Source organism: Panthera uncia, chromosome C2 (genome assembly GCF_023721935.1).
Source record: "Panthera uncia isolate 11264 chromosome C2, Puncia_PCG_1.0, whole genome shotgun sequence".
NCBI classification, from domain to species: Eukaryota; Metazoa; Chordata; class Mammalia; order Carnivora; family Felidae; genus Panthera; species Panthera uncia.
The window spans coordinates 105,277,325-105,298,732 of NC_064810.1; the positions used below are offsets into that span (position 1 = coordinate 105,277,325).

The window sequence follows — 21,408 nt, forward strand, 5'->3', positions numbered from 1 at the left end:
TCCAAATTCTGGGGTGATCAGGTAGGCAGAGCTTACAAAGGTATAAATTACTATATTGCTGAGGAAAGGTTTTCCTATATCTGGAAAAAAAAGATGAAAAAACAGTAGTATTTCAGGGCATCTGAGTGGCTCCGTCAGTTAAGGGTCCATCTCTTTGTTTCGGCTCAGGTCATGATCTCAAAGTTTATGAGTTCAAGCCTCACATCAGGCCTGCACTGACAGTGGGGAATCTGCTTGGGATTCTCTCTTTCCTCTTTCTCTGTTCCTACCCCACTTGCATTCTCTCTCAAACTTAAAATTTTTTTTTACAAAGCAGTATTTCAAAAAATAAAAATCCTAAAAATTTTCAGTTTATTCACTCCCATTCATAATTAATTTCTCTTTTTGTTTTATTTGAGAGAGAGGGAGAGAGAGAATCTCAAGCAGGCTCTGCACTGACAGACGCAGGGCTCCATGAGATCATGACCTGAGCTGAAACCAAGAGTCAGCGCTTAACCAACTGAAGCACCCAAACACCCCTGTAATTAATTTCCCTTGATCTTGACCTTCTGTTACTTTTGTGAAGCCATCAGTTTCTCCATTAGAGCTGTGTAAATTCTTACTCAGTTCAACGGTATGATCTTAAGTTATAAGAGACCGATATTCTAGGTATTTATCAGTCTTTTTCCTGAATCTCCTTGAAGCACTATTGCAAAAGCATCAAAGTAAAACAATAACTGCAAATGACTTAAAAATGGTAATGGTTAATGATTTGACTAGAATTCATTACAATGCAGGGGCACTGGGTGGCTCAGTGGGTCAGGCATCCAACTCTTGATTTCAGCTCAGGTCATGATTTCACGGTTTGTGACTTTGAGCCCTCAATTGAGCTCTGCACTGTCAGTGCAGAGCCTGCTTGGGATTCTCCGTCTCTCCCTTTCTCTCTGCCCCTCTGCTCTCTCTCAAAAAGAATTAAAAAAAATCGTTACAATGCAATTGACAAGGAGATTTAATCATCACAGAAATAACCAATACTTCAAGATAATAACTAGAATTACAAGTGATAACATAATCAATTTCTAGGAGTCTCACACAATTTCTAGAACAATTATATTTATGGAAATATAATCTAAGAAGGTTTAGCATCACTTACTTGACAATGATTCCCATGCAATTTAACATACCAAATAAACATAATTAACATCTCTTTATTTATTCTCAAGTTAGCTAACATACAGTGTAGTCTTGGCTTCAGGAGTAGAATCCAGTGATCTGTTACATATAACACACAGAGCTCATCCCAAGTGCCCTCCTTAATGCCCATCACCCAACCCCTATCAACTGTTCTCTGTATTTAAAAGTCTCTTATGGTTTGCCTCTCTGTTTTTATTTTTCCTACCCTTCTCCTATGATCGTTTAAGTTTCTCCAATTCCACATATGAGTGACATCATAAGATATCTTTCTCTGAATTATTCTGCTTAGAATAATACCCTCCAGTTTCATCCATGTTGTTGTAAATGTCAAGATTTCATTCTTTTTGATGGCCGAGTAGTAGTCCATTGTAATACAATTCCATTGTGTATACACACACACACACTTCTTTAATCCATTTATCAGTTGATGGACATTTGGGCTCTTTCCAGAATTTGGCTATTGTTGATAGCACTGCTATCAACATTAGGGGGCATGTGTCCCTTCGGGTCAGCATTCCTGTATTCTCTGGATAAATTCCTAATGGTGCAATTGTTGGATAGTAGGGTATTTGTAATTTTAATTTTTTGAGGAACCTCCACACTGTTTACCAGAGTGGCTGCACCAGTTTGCAGGCCACCAAAAGTACAAGAGGGCTCCCCTTTTTCCACATCCTTGCCAACATCTGTTGTTTCCTGAGTTGTTAATCTTAGGTATTCTGACCAGTATGAGGTGGTATCTCAGTGTCGTTTTGATTTGTATTTCCCTGATGATGAGCATTGTTGAGCATCTTTTCATGTGTCTTGGAAAAGTGTCCATTCGTGTTCTGCCTTTTTCTTCACTGGATTGTTTGTTTTTTGGATGTTGAGTTTGGTAAGTTTTTTATAGATTTTGGATACTAACCCTTTATCCAATATATCATTTGCAAATATCTTCTCCCATTCCATTGGTTGCCTTTCAGTTTTGTTTCTTTTGCTGTGTAGAAGCTTTTTATCTTGATGACGTCTCAATAGTTTATTTTTGCTTTTATTTCCCTTGCCTTCAGAGACATGTCAAGTAAGAAGTTGCTGCAGCCAAGGTCAAAGAGGTTGCTGCCTTTAACATCTCTCTTTTATGAGAAGAACAAACCCTTGAAATCTTCCAGAGATCTTCTGGGAAGTTTCAAACTCATGAAGACTTCATTTTAGAATTTGGGAGTTCTGTCAAAAAAAAAATAAAAAAAGTTCAGACTTCTCATTAAACAGAGTAACACATCATACAATAATTATCCATTTTATCTAAAGTGGCAGTTAAAGACTTCATAGGCAAATAAAATTAAACACTCTTTTTTTTTAAGTAATCAAAGACTTGATGTAGACAAAACATGGAACCTTTACTTTTCTAGGTACATTGCATTAAAAGTAAAAAAATTGTTTACAATTAAAAGGACATTTTCTTAGATTATTATGATTTTAACAGAGACAAAAAACAAATTTTAATTTGTACCAGCTTTTTATATTAAAACTCATTTTTCAAATAAATCATTTTAATCTTAGCCAGCATGATCATACATTAAAATCATTTTAAAGATTCCTTGTTCACAATCTTTTAAGACTTTTTAAAGAGGAAAAAATCTGAATGTGAAAAAAAAAATAGTCTCACTTTAGGACAAAAATTTTTGATAAAGAAGCTATAAGAAATGGAGGAGAAAAACACATGTTCTACTTTTCTTGCATATGGAGATGTTTCCCTATTATTTTTAGTAGCTGTAATCACACATTAGAAGCTTTAACCCTTAGGCATCCAAATCGGCCAGGAGGAGGTCAAATTTTCACTCTTCGCAGATGACATGATACTCTATATGGAAAACCCAAAAGATTCCACAAAAAAAAACTTCTAGAACTGATCCATGAATTCAGCAAAGTGGCAGGATCTAAAATCAATGCACAGAAATCAGTTGCATTCCTACACACCAAAAATGAAGCAACAGAAAGAGAAATCAAGGAATCGATCCCATTTACAACTGCACCAAAAACCATAAAATACCTAGGAATAAATCTAACAAGAGGTGAAAAATTTATACACTGAAAACTATAGAAAGCTTATGAAAGAAATTGAAGGAGACACAAAAAAATGGGAAAAGATTCCATGCTCCTGGATAGGAAGAAGAAATATTGTTAAAATGTCAACACTACCCAAAGCAACTATACATTCAATACAATCCCTGTCAAAGTAACACCAGCATTCTTCACAGAGCTAGAGCTAACAATCCTAAAGTTTGTACAGAACCAGAAAAGACCTGGAATAGCGAAAGCAATCTTGAAAAAGAAAACCAAAGCAGGAGGCATCACAATCCCAGACTTCAAGCTATACTACAAAGCTGTAATCATCAAGACAGTATGGTACTGGCACAAAAACAGACACTCAGATCAATGGAACAGAATAAAGAACCCAGAAATGGACCCACAAATGTATGGCCAACTAAAGACAGTCTCTTCAGCAAATGGTGCTGGGAAAACTGGACAGTGACATGCAGAAAAATGAACCTGGACCACTTTCTTACACCATACACAAAAATAAACTCAAAATGGATGAAAGACCTCAATGTAAGACAGGAAGCCATCACAATCCTTGGAAGAGAAAGCAGGCAAAAACCTCTTTGACCTTGGCCACAGCAACTTCTTACTCAACACAAAAGCAAAAATGAACTATTGGGACCTCATCAAAATAAAAAGCTTCTACACAGCAAAAGAAACAATCAGAAAAACTAAAAGGCAACCGGCAGAATGGGAGAAGATATTTGCAAATGACATATCAGATAAATAGTATCCAAAATCTACAAAGAACTTCTCAAACTCAATACCGAAAAAACAATCCAGTGAAGAAATGGGCAAAAGACATAAATAGACACTTGTCCAAAGAAGACATCCAGATGGCCAACCAACACATGAAAAGATGCTCAACATCACTTATCATCAGGGAAATACAAATCAAAACCACCATGAGATACCACTTCACACCTGTCAGAATGGCTAACATTAACAACTCAGGCAACAACAGATGTTGGTGAGGATGCAGAGAAATAGGATCTCTCTTGCGCTGCTGGTGAGAATGCAAACTGGGCAGCTACTCTGGAAAACAGTATGGAGGTTCCTCAAAAAACTAAAAATAGAACTACCCTATGACCCAGCAATTACACTACTAGGTATTTACCCAAGGGATACAGGTATGCTGTTTTGAAGGGACACATGCACCCCAATGTTTACAGCAGCACTATCAACAATAGTCAAAGTATGGAAAGAGCCCAAAGGTCCATCAATGGATGAATGGATAAAGAACACACACACGCACTGGAGTATTACTTGGCAATCAAAAAGAATGAAATCTTGCCATTTGCAACTATGTGGATGGAACTAGAGGGTATTATGCTAAGTGAAATTAGAAACAAATATCATATGACTTCACTCATATGAGAACTTTAAGATACAAAACAGATGAACATAAGGGAAGCAAAAATAATATAAAAACAGGGAGGGGGACAAAACATAAGACTCTTAAATATGGAGAACAAACAGGGTTGCTGGAGAGGTTGAGGGAGCGGAGGATGGGCTAAATGGGTGAGGGGCACTAAAGAATCTACTCCTGAAATCATTGTTGCACTCTATGCTAACTTGGATGTGAATTTAAAAAAATAAAAATTAAAAAAAAAGTCTTTTACCCTTAGAAACTTTATAGTGAAAAATACTAAGCAATTATGAATTGTTACATTTACTTAATTTGCCAATCTAAAAATGCACTATGAAGGTATTTATAAATTTCTTGAAATATGTGCTTATTCATAACAATCTTTCAAAAAGCACAAAACACTGTTTACTAAGAGACTCAAGTTTTAGTTCCTCTGTGATAGGAAAGCCAAAAGAATAGATAAACCTATAGTCACTAATTAATGTTTTATTCTTTACTTATTGGGAAATAAGTTAAATTCAATGATATCTACATTAACTCATTTAGCAAAACTTAAAGGTTTCAGGGTACCAAAAGACTTGGAGAAACTATTTTAAATAGTTGATCTATAAACTTTTATGGTTTCTTTTTTTAAGTAGGCTTCACATCCAGTGCAGAGCAGAGCGCAGGGTATTAACTCACAACCCTGACATCAAGACCTGAGCTGAGTTCAAGAGGCAGATGCTTAACTGATTGTAGGTAAAGGGTGCCTGAGTGGCTCAAACCTTTTTTCTTCAACTTACTTGCTCTTTTTTTTTTTTTTAAGTTTATTTTTGAGAGACAGCACATACAAGTGGGGGAGGGGCAGAGAGCAGGGAACAGAGGATCCTAAGTGGGCTCTGTACTGACAGCAGCAGGCCCTATGTGGGGCTCAAACCATGAGACCATGACCTGAGCTAAAGTCACATGCTCAACTGACTGACCCACCAAAGTGCCCACAATTTACTTAACTCTTAACAATTATATTTAGATTACTCATAAAAACTTCATGAGATATCAAACTCAGCTACTCTCCCTGTTGAAAATTCTGTAACCTAATCAGACTGCCAGGGAAGATGTCAGAATAGGAGGATCCTAGGCTTACTTTGTTCCATAGATACGTTGTCTTATGAATCTCCCCCTCCAACCAGCCACACTGGGCAGAAGTTCCTCCAGAATGGCTCCAAGTCTCTTCCCATAAGCAGACAAGTACAAACCTTGTTTATGTTATGCATCCCACCCTTGTGTTCTCCTGCAGACTATCCCATCCAACCCACCCCACTTGGCAGGAGTCCATCCAAAGCGGCACCACAAGCATGGCATTCTGTAAGCAGCACTGACAGTGGCCAGCACCACTCAAAGTGACTCCTGCCCTGGGGAAGGTGGAAAATAATCACACACACTAGTTTGCAGGCCAACCAGTGGGCTTGGGGCAGACAGCTGGTCTGACTGTAGGTCCCACCCACCAACAAAAGCCTTTCAGGAGACAATGCTGGGAGTGTACCCTGTAGTTCAGTGCAACCACAATTCTGGAAAATGAGCTGAGGGCATGCATCTTGACTGACCCAACTCAAGCCCATGGTGGCTCTCAGACTGGGCCCTTAAACAGCACAGGTACCAAACCCGACCCCTAACAGGCAAAGAGTCATTGCAGACAACTAGACTAAAGTCAAACACACCTTAACCACAACAGTAGGATGCACACAACACACACAGCAGAAAACCCAAAGTGCCAGCTTCTGCTGCATAGACCTCACATTGCAGGGCACTGTAGGGCCTCTTGTTCATAAGCCCACCAATTTCAAAAGCAGGAGACCTAGCTGAATTTCCTAACACAGACACAGAAAGTTAGACAAAATGAGAGGAATAGGTCTCAAATGAAAGAACAGGACAAATACACAGCAAGAGAGCTAAACAAAATGGAAATAAGCAATATGCCAGATAGAGAACTCTAAGTAATGGTCATAAAGGTACTCACTGGGCTCGAGAAATGAGTGGAGGATCTCAGCAAGTTCCTCAACAAAGAGAAAATATTAAGAAGAACCAACCAGAGATGAACTCAATAACTGAAAAATACACTACATGGAATAAAGGACTAGAGGAAGTAGAAGAATGGATGAGTGACCTGGAGAACAGAGTAATGGAAAGCAACCAAATGGAACAGAAGAAAAAAAGAATATTAGAAAATGAGAATAGGTTAAGGGAGCACAGTGACCCCACCAAGTATAATAACATTCACATTATAGGGATCCCAGAAGAAGAGAGAAAAAAGGGGGCAGAAAATTTAATAAATAATAGCTGAAAACTTCCCTAATCTGCAGAAGGAAACAGAAATCCTGATCCAAGAGGCACAGAGAGCCCCAACAAAATCAACCTAAGGTGCTCCACACCAAGACACAGAATAGTTAAAATGACATTTTAAAAAAAGTGATGAATTTTAAAAATAGCCAGAGAAAACAGTTACATACAAGGGGAATCTCATATAAGGCTATCAGCTGAGTTTGGGCACGATATATTCAAAGTGCTAAAAGGAGAAAAATCTGCAGCCAATAATACTCTCTATCCAGCAAGGCTATCATTGAGAACAGAAGGAGAGAGAAGGAGTTTTCCAGACAAAAATAGTTAAGACATTCATGACCACTAATCCATTTCTACGAGAAATGTTAAAGGCTTTCTCTGAGTGGGAAGGAAAGCCCATAAGCAGGAGTAATAAAAGTAGGAAAGGGAACACTTTCATAGGTACATATAAACATTATAAAAACAGTATATTAATCCCTTATAAAACCAGTATGGAGGTTAAAGTACAACAGCAGGAATATTAGGCCACAAATTCAAAAATATTAAAATCAATATATCTATGAAAATTGGTTAAGGTATTCACAAAATAAAGATGTAAAGTATAACACTATATACCTAAAATGTGGGGTGGGGGAAATAAAATATTAGTGCTTTTAGAACGGGTTCAAGCTTTACCAACAATCAACTTAATACAGACTGCCATATGCATAGGATATTATATATAAACCTAATGGTAACCACAAATCAAGCCACAAACCTAACGGTAACCTGACATAAATATGCAAAAAAAAAAAAAAAAAACCACAAAAAACAAAAAGGAGTCCAAGCATATCACTAAAGAAAGCCATCAAACCACAAGAGAGTAAGAAAGGAACAAAGAACTACAAAAGTGACCATAAAGCAAGTAATAAAATGGCAATAAATACATACTTACCAGTAATTACTTTGAATGAAAATGGACTGAACTACCTAATCAAAAGAATAGGGTGCCTAACTGGATAAAATTGCAAAACCCATCAATATTCTGCCTACAAGAGACCTAAAGACACATGCAGATTTAAAGGGAAGAGATGGAAAAACATTTATCATGCAAATGGAAGTGAAAAGAAAGCTGGTAACAATATACTGGACAAAACAGACTTTAAAACAGACTGTAACAAGAGATAAAGATGGACACTATATAATCATAAAGGGAACAATTTAACAATAAGGTATAATAATTGTAAACATTTATGCACCCAACATGAAAGCACCCAAATAACATAAATAAGTTAATAAACATAATAGAAGAAATCAACAATACTAGTGAACTGAAATTTTAACATCCCACTTACATCAACAGATCACCTAGAAAGAAAATCAACAAGGAAACAGTGGCTTTGAATGACCAACTGGACCAGATGGATTTAATAGATATATTCAGACACAGCAAAAATACACATGCTTTTCAAGTACACATGGAACATTCTCCAGAATAGATCACATTAGGCCACAAATTCAAAAAGACTGAAATCATAACATGCAACTTTTCTGACTACAACACTATGACACTAGAAATCAACCACAAGAAAAAAGTCTAGAACACAAATACATGGAGGTTAAATAACATTCTATCAAACAACAAATGGGTCAAAGAGGAAATCTAAGAAATTTAATAATACATACATACAAATGATCAGGAAAATACAATGGCCCCAAATCTTTGGGATGTAGCAAAAGGTATTCTAGGAGAGAAATTTATAGCAATATAGGCCTACATCAGGAAACAAGAAAAATCTCAAACAACCTAACTTTACACCTAAAGAAGCTAGAAAAAGAGGAGCAAAGCCCCAAACTAGCAGAAGGAAGGAAATACTAAATATTAGAGCAGAAATAAATGAGAGATTTAAAAAATCAGAACAGATTAATGAAAACAAAACCTACTTCTTTGAAAAGATCAATAAAATTAATAAACCTTTAGCTAGACCCATAAAAAAAAAGAGAGGACTCGAAATCAGAAATGAAAGAGGAAGGGCTCCTGTGTGGCTCAGTCGGTTAAGCATTTGACTTTGGCTCAGGTCATGATCTCAAGGTTCGTGGGTTCCAGCCCCACGTTGGGCTCTGTGCTGACAGCTCAGAGCCTAGAGCCTGCTTCAGATTCTATGTCTCCCTCTCTGTCTCTGTCCATCCTCCACTCATGCTCTGCCTCTCTCTCTCAAAAATAAATAAACATTAAAAAAAAATTTTTTAATACAAGGATAAAGAGAAAATTCTGAAAGCAGCTAGGGATAAACATGGTCTAACATATAAAGGGAGACCTATAAGACTAGTGATGGATCTATCTACTGAAACTTGGCAGGCCAGAAAGGAATGGCAGGAAATCTTCAATGTGATGAACAGAAAAAATATGCAGCCGAGAATCCTTTATCCAGCAAGTCTGTCATTTAGAATAGAAGGAGAGATAAAGATCTTCCCAAACAAACAAAAACTGAAGGAATTCATCACCACTAAACCAGCCCTACAAGAGATCCTAAGGGGAACCCTGTGAGACAAAGTACCAGAGACATCACTACAAGCATGAAACCTACAGATATCACAATGACTCTAAACCCATATCTTTCTATAATAACACTGAATGTAAATGGACTAAATGCTCCAACCAAAAGACATGGGGTAACAGAATGGATAAAAAAACAAGACCCATCTATTTGCTGTCTACAAGAGACTCATTTTAGACCTGAGGACACCTTCAGATTGAAAGCGAGGGGATGGAGAACTATCTATCATGCTACTGGAAGTCAAAAGAAAGCTGGAGTAGCCATACTTATATCAGACAAACTAGACTTTAAAGGCTGTAACAAGAGATGAAGAAGGGCATTATATAATAATTACAGGATCTATCCATCAGGAAGAGCTAACAATTATAAATGTATATGTGCCGAATACAGGAGCCCCCAAATATATAAAACAATCACAAACATAAGCAGCCTTATTGATAAGAATGTGGTAATTGCAGGGGACTTTAATATGCCACTTACAACAATGGATAGGTGATCTAGCCACAGGATCAATAAAGAAACAAGGGCCCTGAATGATACATTGGATCAGATGGACTTGACAGATATATTTAGAACTCTGCATCCCAAAGCAACAGAATATACTTTCTTCTTGAGTGCACATGGAACCTTCTCCAAGATAGATCACATACTGGGTCACAAAACAGCCCTTCATAAGTATACAAGAATTGAGATCATACCATGCATACTTTCAGACCACAATGCTATGAAGCTTGAAATCAACCACAGGAAAAAGTCTGGAAAACCTCCAAAAGCATGGAGGTTAAAGAAAACCCAACTAAAGAATGAACAGGTCAACCAGGCAATTAGAGAAGAAATTTAAAAATATATGGAAACAAATGAAAATGAAAATACAACAACCCAAATGTTTTGGGATGCAGCAAAGGCAGTCCTGAGAGGAAAATACATTGCAATCCAGGCCTATCTCAAGAAACAAGAAAAGTCCCAAATACAAAATCTAACAGCACACCTAAAGGAAATAGAAGCAGAACAGCAAAGACACCCTGAACCCAGCAGAAGAAGAGAAATAATAAAGATCAGAGCAGAAATAAACAATGTAGAATCCAAAAAAAACTGTAGAGCAGATCAATGAAACCAAGAGTTGGTTTTTTGAAAAAATAAACGAAATTGATAAACCTCTAGCCAGGCTTCTCAAAAAGAAAAGGGAGATGACCCAAATAGATAAAATCATGAATGAAAATGGAATTATTACAACCAATCCCTCAGAAATACAAGCAATTATCAGGGAATACTATGAAAAATTATATGCCAACAAACTGGACAACCTGGAAGAAATGGACAAATTCCTAAACACCCACACACTTCCAAAACTCAAACAGGAAGAAATCAAAAGCTTGAACAGACCCATAACCCACGAAGAAATTGAATCAGTTATCAAAAATCTCCCAACAAGTAAGAGTCCAGGACCAAATGGCTTCCCTGGGGAATTCTACCAGACATTTAAAGCAGAGATAATACCTATCCTTCTCAAGCTGCTCCAAAAAATAGAAGGGGAAGGAAAACGTCCAGACTCATTCTATGAAGCCAGCATTACTTTGATTCCTAAACCAGACAGAGACCCAGTAAAAAAAGAGAGAACTACAGGCCAATATCCCTGATGAATATGGATGCGAAAATTCTCAATAAGATACTAGCAAATCGAATTCAACAGCATATAAAAAGAATTATTCACCATGATCAAGTGGGATTCATTCCTGGGCTGCAGGGCTGGTTCAATATTAGCAAATCAATCAATGTGATATATCACATTAATAAAAGAAAAGATAAGAACCATATGATCCTGTCAATTGATGCAGAAAAAAGCATTTGACAAAATTCAGCATCCTTTCTTAATAAAAACCCTCGAGAAAGTCGGGATAGAAGGAACATACTTAAACACCATAAAAGCCATATAGGAAAAGCCCACAGCTAATATCATCCTCAGTGGGGAAAAACTGAGAACTTTCTCCATGAGATCAGGAACACGACAGGGATGCCCACTCTCACCACTGTTGTTTAACATAGTGTTGGAAGTGCTAGCATCAGCAATCAGACAACAAAAGGAAATCAAAGGCATCAAAATTGGCAAAGATGAAGTTAAGCTTTCACTTTTTGCAGATGACATGATATTATACATGGAAAATCCTACAGACTCCACCAAAAGTCTTCTAGAACTGATACATGAATTCAGCAAAGTTGCAGGATACAAAATCAATGTACAGAAATCAGTTGCATTCTTATACACTAATAATGAAGCAACAGAAAGACAAATAAAGAAACTGATCCCATTCACAATTGCACCAAGAAGCATAAAATACCTAGGAATAAATCTAACCAAAGATGTAAAAGATCTGTATGCTGAAAACTATAGAAAGCTTATGAAGGAAATTGAAGAAGATACAAAGAAATGAAAAACATTCCGTGCTCATGGATTGGAAGAATAAATACTGTTAAAATGTCAATACTACCCAAAGCTATCTACACATTCAATGCAATCCCAATCAAAACTGCACCAGCATTCTTCTTGAAGCTAGAACAAGGAATCCTAAAATTTGTATGGAACCACAAAAGGCCCCAAATAGCCAAAGTAATTTTGAAGAAGAAGACCAAAGCAGGAGGCATCACAATCCCAGACTTTAGCCTCTACGACAAAGCTGTAATCATCAAGACAGCATGGTATTGGCACAAAAACAGACACATAGACCAATGGAATAGAACAGAAACCCCAACACTGGACCCACAAATGTATGGCCAACTAATCTTTGACAAAGCAGGAAAGAGTATCCAATGGAAAAAAAGACAGTCTCTTTAACAAATGGTGCTGGGAGAACTGGACAACAACATGAAGAATGAAACCAGACCACTTTCTTACACCATACACAAAAATAAACTAAAAATGGATAAAGGACCTGGATGTGAGACAGGAAACCATCAAAACCCTAGAGGAGAAAGCAGGAAAAAACCTCTCTGACCTCAGCCACAGCAATTTCTTACTTGACACATCTCCAAAGGCAAGCGAATTAAAAGCAAAGAACTACTGGGACCTCATGAAGATAAAAAAAACTTCTGCACAGCAGAGGAAACAATCAACAAAACTAAAAGGCAACCAACGGAATGGGAAAAGATATTTGCAAATGACATATTGGACAAAGGGCTAGTATCCAAAATCTATAAAGAGCTCACCAAACTCCACACCCAAAAAACAAATAATCCAGTGAAGAAATGGGCAGAAAACATGAATAGACACTTGTCTAAAGAAGACATCCAGATGGCCAACAGGCACATGAAAAGATGCTCAATGTCGCTCCTCATCAGGGAAATACAAATCAGGACCACCCTCATATATCACCTCACGCCAGTTAGAGTGGCTAAAATGAACAAATCAGGAGACTACAGATGCTGGAAAGGATGTGGAGAAACAGGAACCCTCTTGCACTGCTGGTGGGAATGCAGACTGTGCAGCCACTCTGGAAAACAGTGTGGAGCTTCCTCAAAAAATTAAAAATAGATCTACCCTGTGACCCAGAAATAGCACTGCTAGGAATTTACCCAAGGGATACAGGAGTGCTGATGCATAGGGGCACTTGTACCCCAATGTTTATAGCAGCACTTTCAACAATAGCCAAATTATGGAAAGAGCCTAAATGTCATATCCATCAACTGACGAATGGATAAAGAAATTGTGATTTATATACACAATGGAATACTAGGTGGCAATGAGAAAGAATGAAATATGGCCCTTTGTAGCAACGTGGATAGAACTGGAGAGTGTTATGCTAAGTGAAATAAGTCATACAGAGAAAGACATACCATATGTTTTCACTCTTATGTGGATCCTGAGAAACTTAACAGAAGTCCATGGGGGAGGGGAAGAAACAAAAAAAGAGGTTAGAGAGGGAGAGAGCCAGAGCATAAGGGATTCTTAAAACTGAGGACAAACTGAGGGTTAATGAAGGGTGGGAGGGAGGGGAGGGTGGGTGATGGGTATTGAAGAGGCCACCTTTTGGGATAAGCACTGGGTGTTGTATGGAAACCAATTTGACAATAAATTTCATATTTAAAAAAAATTTTTTTAAAGAAATGAAAGAGGAAAAATAACAATGCCACAGAAATACGAAGGATTATAAGAGAATGTTATGGAAAATGATATAGTAACAAATTGGACATCCTAGAAGAAATGAATGAATTCCTAGAAGCATATACTCTCCCTAAACTGAATCGGGAATAAATAGAACATATGAACACACTGATTACTAGCAATGAAATTGGAATCAGTAATTCAAAAACACCCAATAAACAAAAATCCAGGATGAGATGGCTTCACAAGAGGATTCTACCAAACATTTAAAGAAGAATTAATACCTATTCTTCTCAAACTCTTCCAAAAACAGAAAAGGAAGGGAAAGTTTCCAAATTCATTCTGAGGCCAGTATTACCCTGATATCAAAACCAGATAAAGATACTACAAAAAGCAAAAAAGCAAAAACAAAAGCCTACAGGCTAATATCTCTGATGAACATATATGGGAAATCCTCAACAAAATAGTAGCAAAAAAAATCCAACAATATATTTAAAAAATCATTCACCAGGATCAAATGGAATTTATTCCTGGAATGCAAGGCAGTTCAATATTTGCAAATCAATGTGTATATGACATTAACAAGAGGAAGGATAAAAACCATATGATCATTTCAATAGATGCAGAAAAAGCATTTGACAAAGTACAATATTCATTCATGATAAAAAAAAACTTTCAACAAAGTAGGTTTAGAGTGAACATACCTCAAAATAATAAAGGCCATATATTAAAAACCCACAGTGAGGGGGCGCCTGGGTGGCTCAGTCGGTTAAGCGGCCGACTTCGGCTCAGGTCATGATCTCATGGTCTGTGAGTTCAAGCCCCGCGTCGGGCTCTGTGCTGACAGCTCAGAGCCTGGAGCCTGCTTCGGATTCTGTGTCTCCCTCTCTCTCTGACCCTCCCCCGTTCATTCTCTGTCTCTCTCTGTCTCAAAAATAAACATTAAAAAAAAAATTAAAAAAAAAAAACCCACAGTGAGCATCATATGCAATGGTGAAACACTGAGAACTTTCCTCTAAGATAGGACCAAGACAAGGATGTCCACTGTCATCAATTTCATTCAACATAGTCCTACAAGTCCTAGTCATACTAATCAGACAAGAAAAAGGAATAAAAAGCATTCAAATCAGTAAGGAAGAAGTAAAACTTTCACTATTTGCAGTGATACTATATAGTATCATATGATACTATATATAGACATGATACTATATATAAAAAACCCTGAAGACTCCACCAAAAATTTATAGAACTGATACATTCATTTAGGTTGCAGGATACAAAATATATAATGTATTTATATACTAACAATTAAGCAACAGAAATTAAGAAAGCAATCCCATTTAGAATTGAACCAAAAATAATAAAATACCTAGGAATAAACATAACCAAAGAAGTGAAGGGCCTGTACTCTGAAAACTATAAAATGCTGATGAAAGACACTGAAGACAACACAAACAAGTAGAAAGATATTCCATGGAAAGATATTCCATTTATGGAATGGAATAACAGATATTGTTAAAATGTCCATACTACCCAAAGTGATCTAGATTTAATTACTAGATTTAATGCAATCCATATCAAAATACCAACAGCATTTTTCACAGAACTAGAACAATCCTATTATTTTTACAGAACCACAATAGACCCCCAAACAGCAAAAGCAATTCTGAAAAAGAAAAACAAAACTGGAGCTATTACAGTGCCAGATTTCAAGTTATACTACAAAGCTATAGTAATCAAAACAGGATGTAAGTGGCACAAAAACAGACAAAGAGATTAATACAAGAGAACAGAAAAACCTAGAAATAAGCCCCCACTTATATGGTCAATTAATCTTTTATAAAATAGCTGAGAATATGCAATGGGAAAAAGCCTCTTCAACAAATGGAGCTGGGAACACTGGGTGGCTACATGCAAAAAAATGAAACCGGACCACTTTCTAACACCATACACAAAAATAAACTCAAAACGGATTAAGGACCTACATGTGGCACCTGAAACCACAAAAATCCTAGAAGAGAGCACAGGTAATAATTCTTTTTGACATTGGCCATAGCAACATCTCTCTAGATATGTCTCCTGAGGCAAGGAAATCAAAAGCAAATATAAGCTATTGGGACAAGATCAAAATAAAAAGTTTCTGTACAGAAAAAGAAATAATCAACAAAACTAAAAGACTGCCTACTGAATGGAAGAAGATATTTGTAAATGACATCTAGAAAAGGGTTAGTATCCAAAATATATAAAGAACTTGTACAACTCAACATCCAAAAAACAATCCAATTAAAAATGGGTGGAAGACAGGGCACCTGGGTGGCTCAGTTGGTTGAGAGTCTAACTTTGGCTCAGATCATGATCTCATGGTGTATTGGAGCCCCATATGAGCCTGCTTCAGATTCTGTGTGTGTCTCTCTCTACCCCTCCCCCACTTGCATGCTCTCGTTCTTTTTCTCAAAAATAAACAAGCATTACAAAATTTTTTAAATAAAAATAAATGGGCAGAAGACATGGACAGATATTTCTCCAAAGAAGAAATACCGATAGCCAAACACACGAAAAGATACTCAACATCATTCATCCATCGGGGAAATGGATCAAAACTACAATGAGATATCACTTCAAACCTGTCAGAATGTATAAAATCAAAAACAAAAGAAACAGGTAAGTGTTAGAGAGAATGCAAAGAAATAGGAACCCTTGTGCATTGTTGGTAGGAATGCAAACTGTTGCAGCCACTGTGGAAGATAGTACGGACATTCCTCAAAAAGTTAAAAATGGAACTACCATATGATCCAGTAATCCCACTACTGAGTATGTACCCCTCAAATACAAAAACACTAATTCAAAGAGATGCATGCACCCCTTTGTTTATTGCAGCATCATTTACAATAGCTAAATTATGGAAGCAGCCCAAGTGCCCATCGAAAGATGAATTGATAAAGAATGGAATTATTATTTCAATCATAAAAAATGAAATCTTGCCATTTGTAACAACATGGATAGATCTAGAGAGTATAATGCTAAGTGAAGTAAGTCAGAGATAGACAAGTAACATATGATTTCACTCATGTATGGAATTTAAGAAACGAACAAAGAAGAAAACAGAGAGACAAACCAAGAAACAGACTCTTAACTATAGAGAACTGATGATTACCAGAGGGGAGGTGGGGGGAGGGATGGGTGAAATAAGTGAAGGGATTTAAGAGTACAGTTATCACAATGAGCACTGAGTAATGTATAGAATTGTTGAATCACTTTATTGTACACCTGAAACTAATCTAACACTGTATGTTAACTTTACTGGAATTAAAATTTTTTAAACTTAATTTTAAAAAATCCACCAAAAGAGCTTTAGAAATCTGAATCATTTCTGATTGTATCCCAAACATCATAAAATAAGATTAGGGCACACATTTCACAGGAAAGCTAATATAAGAATGGGCTGGGAATACAGCATATTGTGGAATTTCTAGATACTGTACAACCCAACTGCTTCTGGATCAGTTGAGAAGTATGGCTTATTCAAGCAAAAGCTTAGGTTGCTTAGTAACAATCTAGGTATGAAAGTCTGGACTAAGATGATCTGGGAGGCAGCAAGATCTCTAAACCATAGATATAGAATGGTAGAAAAACTTCTATTGAATATGGCAGACATCCACAGAGATAGGAATTAGCACTAACAACACTCCAGAATCAAATCTAATCTGATTTAAAAACAATCATTAGAGTACTGCAGAAATTATAGCACCTGCCATTAAAAAAAAACAATCTGGTTGACCAAAGAAGAAAGAATACTACATCAAACTAAGGAAAATATCATAAATCGTCTATAAAAATTTCAGGTATGAAGAACACCATGTTTTACTGTATCAACACTAGATGTTTAATACTTAGCCTAGTATGATGCAGGATGATTATGCTTGGGGCGGTATTCGCAATAATTATGGCCCAATATTGGCCATAAACTATAGATCTCCTTGAGTGGCAAGAACAACAGCTACAAAGATTTACAAATTTATAGGACACTATCTTAATTTTGTAGGCATGAATCTGCTATGCATTATTAAACCCCTAAGTATTACTATGGGGGTCAATGCAGTATGCTACCTTACTGCTCACTATTGGATACCATACTCATTGCAGCTTTGGATACTTCCATGACCTATTCAGCAATGGTGGTTATACAAAATAGATTGCCACATTCTGCTGCAGATACAACTCCAGAGTCTGTGACATCTTTTTCTCCTCCACAGATTACTACCCCTATCACCTTATTGCAACTGAGGACTCAACAACATCACCAGCATCACCAAATCCAACCTTGCCACCCCTCCCCTTTACTATAAGATCTATCTATTCACTGTGAAACCTTCAATCAATGGAGAAACCAAATACCTAGGGAAGCTGATAAAGTGGAAACTTCTACTTCAATCTCCACGAGAATCATTATGGATCCTGAACAATACGCCCTATTAGAAACTGACTTGAAGGAGAAAGATTGGCCTGAACCACTAACTGTCTCTTGGTATTATAAGCTAGAGTATATACCAAGACAATCAGGTACTGATTTCTGTAATTTTTATCTTACTAAATTGAATGTAGCACTGGACACATGCCAGAGATTCTGAAAATAACATCAATTTAATTCCTGACTTACTTTGTGTAGTAGCACTTTATTTTACAAGAGCAACTGCTAAATATTCAGAATGGGCAATTATATTTGTAAATATAAATTAGCCAAAAAATTGAACTTTAGTATACTCTCAACTTATTAGAAAATTAAGAATACATTCATGCACACTATGTCCAGACTTTATAAGAACAAAGACACTTAGTAAGGTCTACAAAGGACACATAGGAAACTTAGTACATATCATTATCCATGGTGGTATACATCTGGCTTCTGTCTCACCACAAATTTTTATTCTAAGAATATGGGAACTTATATTAAGAAAGCCTCTCATGGTCATAGTAGAAGCCACAATAGTAGCCTATACTTTGTAACTTAGTATACAGAACTTTTAACCAAAATATAGATCCCCAAATCGGGCTCAGTTTTATCTACCACTGAAATAGCCAAGTTGGTCCCCATGTGTACTTACTGTTTGCTGGGGTCCCAGGCATCTCTTATTGAAGTTCCTTAGCAAGCCACCCAATTTAGCCCTCGTAAGGTAGTCCATATTCCTCCAGCGCTGCCTTCAGGGGAAGTACGCACATGTGTACAGATTAGGATTTGGAATTAGGCAGATGCCAGTTACCTCCAATAGCCCCCTCCTGTGACCCAGCCTTGCCCGACAGTACCATTCCAGGTCCCTGGTTACCCTGAACTGTACCTCCTGAGTATGCACAGTCTGCACCTTATCAGCCAGTCTTGGGCGGCTGGGGCACTCCAGGCCTGTTGAACTCCTGCCACACCAAAACCCTGTGAATGGCCGCAGGATAGAGACATCCTCCCTCCAAAAATATTTCTGAGGCAGCAGTAATCCCCCCTTTGGACTGGATGCCTGATGAGGTCCAGAACATGTTGAACAATCAAGGCTCCCAAGTGTCTGTTACTGAAGGATACCCCTAGCTAGTCCTCCCAGCTCTGCCCTAGAAATATGGTCCAAATTCCTCCAATTTTACATTCAGGAGGAATATGTGCATTTATTATGTTAAGGTTTGGAATTAGGCAGATTCCTTGTGTCCCCAGTAGCCCTCTCCCATCACCAGCTGCTCCTAACACTTGACCTGTTCCAGGTCCCTACTTAGCCTGACCCAGTCTGTCAGCCTCATGTAGGCAGGGCACTCCAGGGGTGCGGAGCTGGGGCCGTCTGCAACCACTTGCATAGATGTCAGGCTTGAAGCGTCTTCAAATACAGCGAGGGAAGGTAATGGAAGTCTGAGAGATTTTCCTAGTATGTAGTTTGAATGTCTCTCCTGAGTTTTTTGAATGGCCCAGAGAGCATCAGGCATGAAAATTACCTTTATGTTATCTATTGTGCTGATTTTCCTGAAGTTTATATCAAGTCATTCATATTTAGTTTGCAGGGCTTCAGCGAGAGAAGTCTGTTTTAATTCTCAATGATTCTAAATCAAAAGGATGGGAGAAAATTGGAAACATTGTTTGGAGAGTTGTAGCCAGTCACAAGACATCGGAATTCAGAATCTAGTCTAGTTTACAGGTAGAACACAAAACCTCAAAGATAGTCAACAGAACTGGAATCTAATATCCACAAAATTATTACTGAAACAATTTTTCTCTCTGAGGTCACCCTCATTTTCAAAGTTAGCCAAACTAAGACTAACTTGTCTATAAAATAAGTTTGCTTTTATTAAAATTGGCCTTCTTTACATAAGGACAGCAAGTATAGTAATTGATTGTGGTCTTTTAAATCTGCTTTGCTGGAACTTTTCATAAGGAATCTTCAGACTGAAACTTTAATAGACTCTCGAGGCTAAGAAGTCTAGCCAAACACTTATCATCAAACTTTGCCTATAATACCTATGAATTTGTGTTACTTCCTTTATTCTTGATGTCCCCAAAATGTCCTGAGGTTCTTGTACCTACAATGAAGTGATCTTCCTTACTTACCTTGTAAGGCTGCCGGTTACTCTGTAAGCAAGGTGTCAGGCTGATATTTGCAATGGGCTTTATTAGCTCCATTAAGTCAACTTCAGTTCCTTAAAGCTATTTGGTCATATCTGAGTCTATGCATGTTTCCCTCAAATATGACATCCCCGTCAAAGCCTTGATGATATAGCCCATGTTTCCAATTGTGTCCTGTTACAAGGAGAACAGATTCTTATTGAATTCATGCAAATAAATATATTGCCATGAAAATATAAAGTAACAGAGAGTTTCCACATTCTGGGTGGTGGGGGGGGAATCGGGTAAGGAGAAGATAAAGGTTTCAAATCTGTTTACAAATGTGTAATTTATTGCTGTAAACCCATTAGCTTAAGGGAAAAAAGTTTTCTTAAATCTGGAAATAAAACATTCTTAAAAATCAGCAATGTTTTGGGGCACTGGAGTGGCTCAGTCGGTTAAGCATCCAACTCTTGATTTTGGCTCAGGTCATGATCCCAGAGTCATGGGATAGACCTATCAGTTGGGCTCCACAGTGGGCATGGAGTTGCTTAAGATATTCTCTCTCTCTCCCTCTGCCTCTCCCCCGCTCGTGTACGTGCACTCTCTCTCTCTCTCTCTCAAAAAAAATCAACAATATTTCTAACCAAAAGTCATAAAAATTATATTACTCCTCTTCATCAGTTTATTCACTCACGTGGAATTATTCTTGTTTTGTTTGAATCCAGTTTTTAACTCTGGATTTTTTACTTAAAGATCTTAAAGTTCTCAGAAACCTGTATCCTAGAGTGTTTTTCATGAGTTTCCTTGAAGATGAAGCATTTTTGTAGCAACACTTGGGAAAGCATTGAATAAAAGTAAAGCTGTTTATAAATGATAAAAGATTTAAAAATGACAGTGGTTAAAAATATGATTAGAATTCACGATGCAGTTGAGATGGAAATTTGGTTACTTCTGTGACACACAATTCAAGATAATAAGTAGAATTACAAGCGATAGTCTTTCAACACATTAGAGATTTGCAAGACAAAGGCAGGGTTTTTTTAATTTCCACAAAGAACTAGGGTGTCAAGGGACTGACCTGCCTTTTAAAATGGAACTTGCTTCCTATATCAGGGAGATTGATAACTAAAATGGGAGTCAAAATACTTATGCCTTTGAAAAGTCTGTACAAAGCATTTTTTACAAAAACCTCTTTCTGAGGTATACAATTTAACCTTGGCCTCTATTAGCCCCTGAACATTGACCTTCTGCTGATCACTTGTATGTTGGAGGG

At 37.3% G+C, this 21,408-nt stretch overlaps 1 long non-coding RNA gene across 3 annotated transcripts in view; it reads right to left on the minus strand.

Moving 5' to 3' along the window:
• Positions 1-1,153: 1,153 nt before the first annotated feature.
• The window catches only part of LOC125921211 (uncharacterized), a 36,045-nt gene continuing 15,790 nt past the window's right edge, over positions 1,154-21,408 (minus strand). For 2 of the 3 annotated variants that reach the window (XR_007457337.1, XR_007457338.1), the window contains 4 exons: positions 20,139-20,327; positions 19,529-19,633; positions 18,667-18,760; positions 1,154-2,370 (listed from right to left, as the gene is read on the minus strand). This is a non-coding gene — a long non-coding RNA (uncharacterized LOC125921211). Of the gene's footprint in view, positions 2,371-18,666; positions 18,761-18,897; positions 18,987-19,528; positions 19,634-20,138; positions 20,328-21,408 lie in introns of all 3 variants that reach the window. The other variant, XR_007457340.1, reaches the window with a different exon arrangement.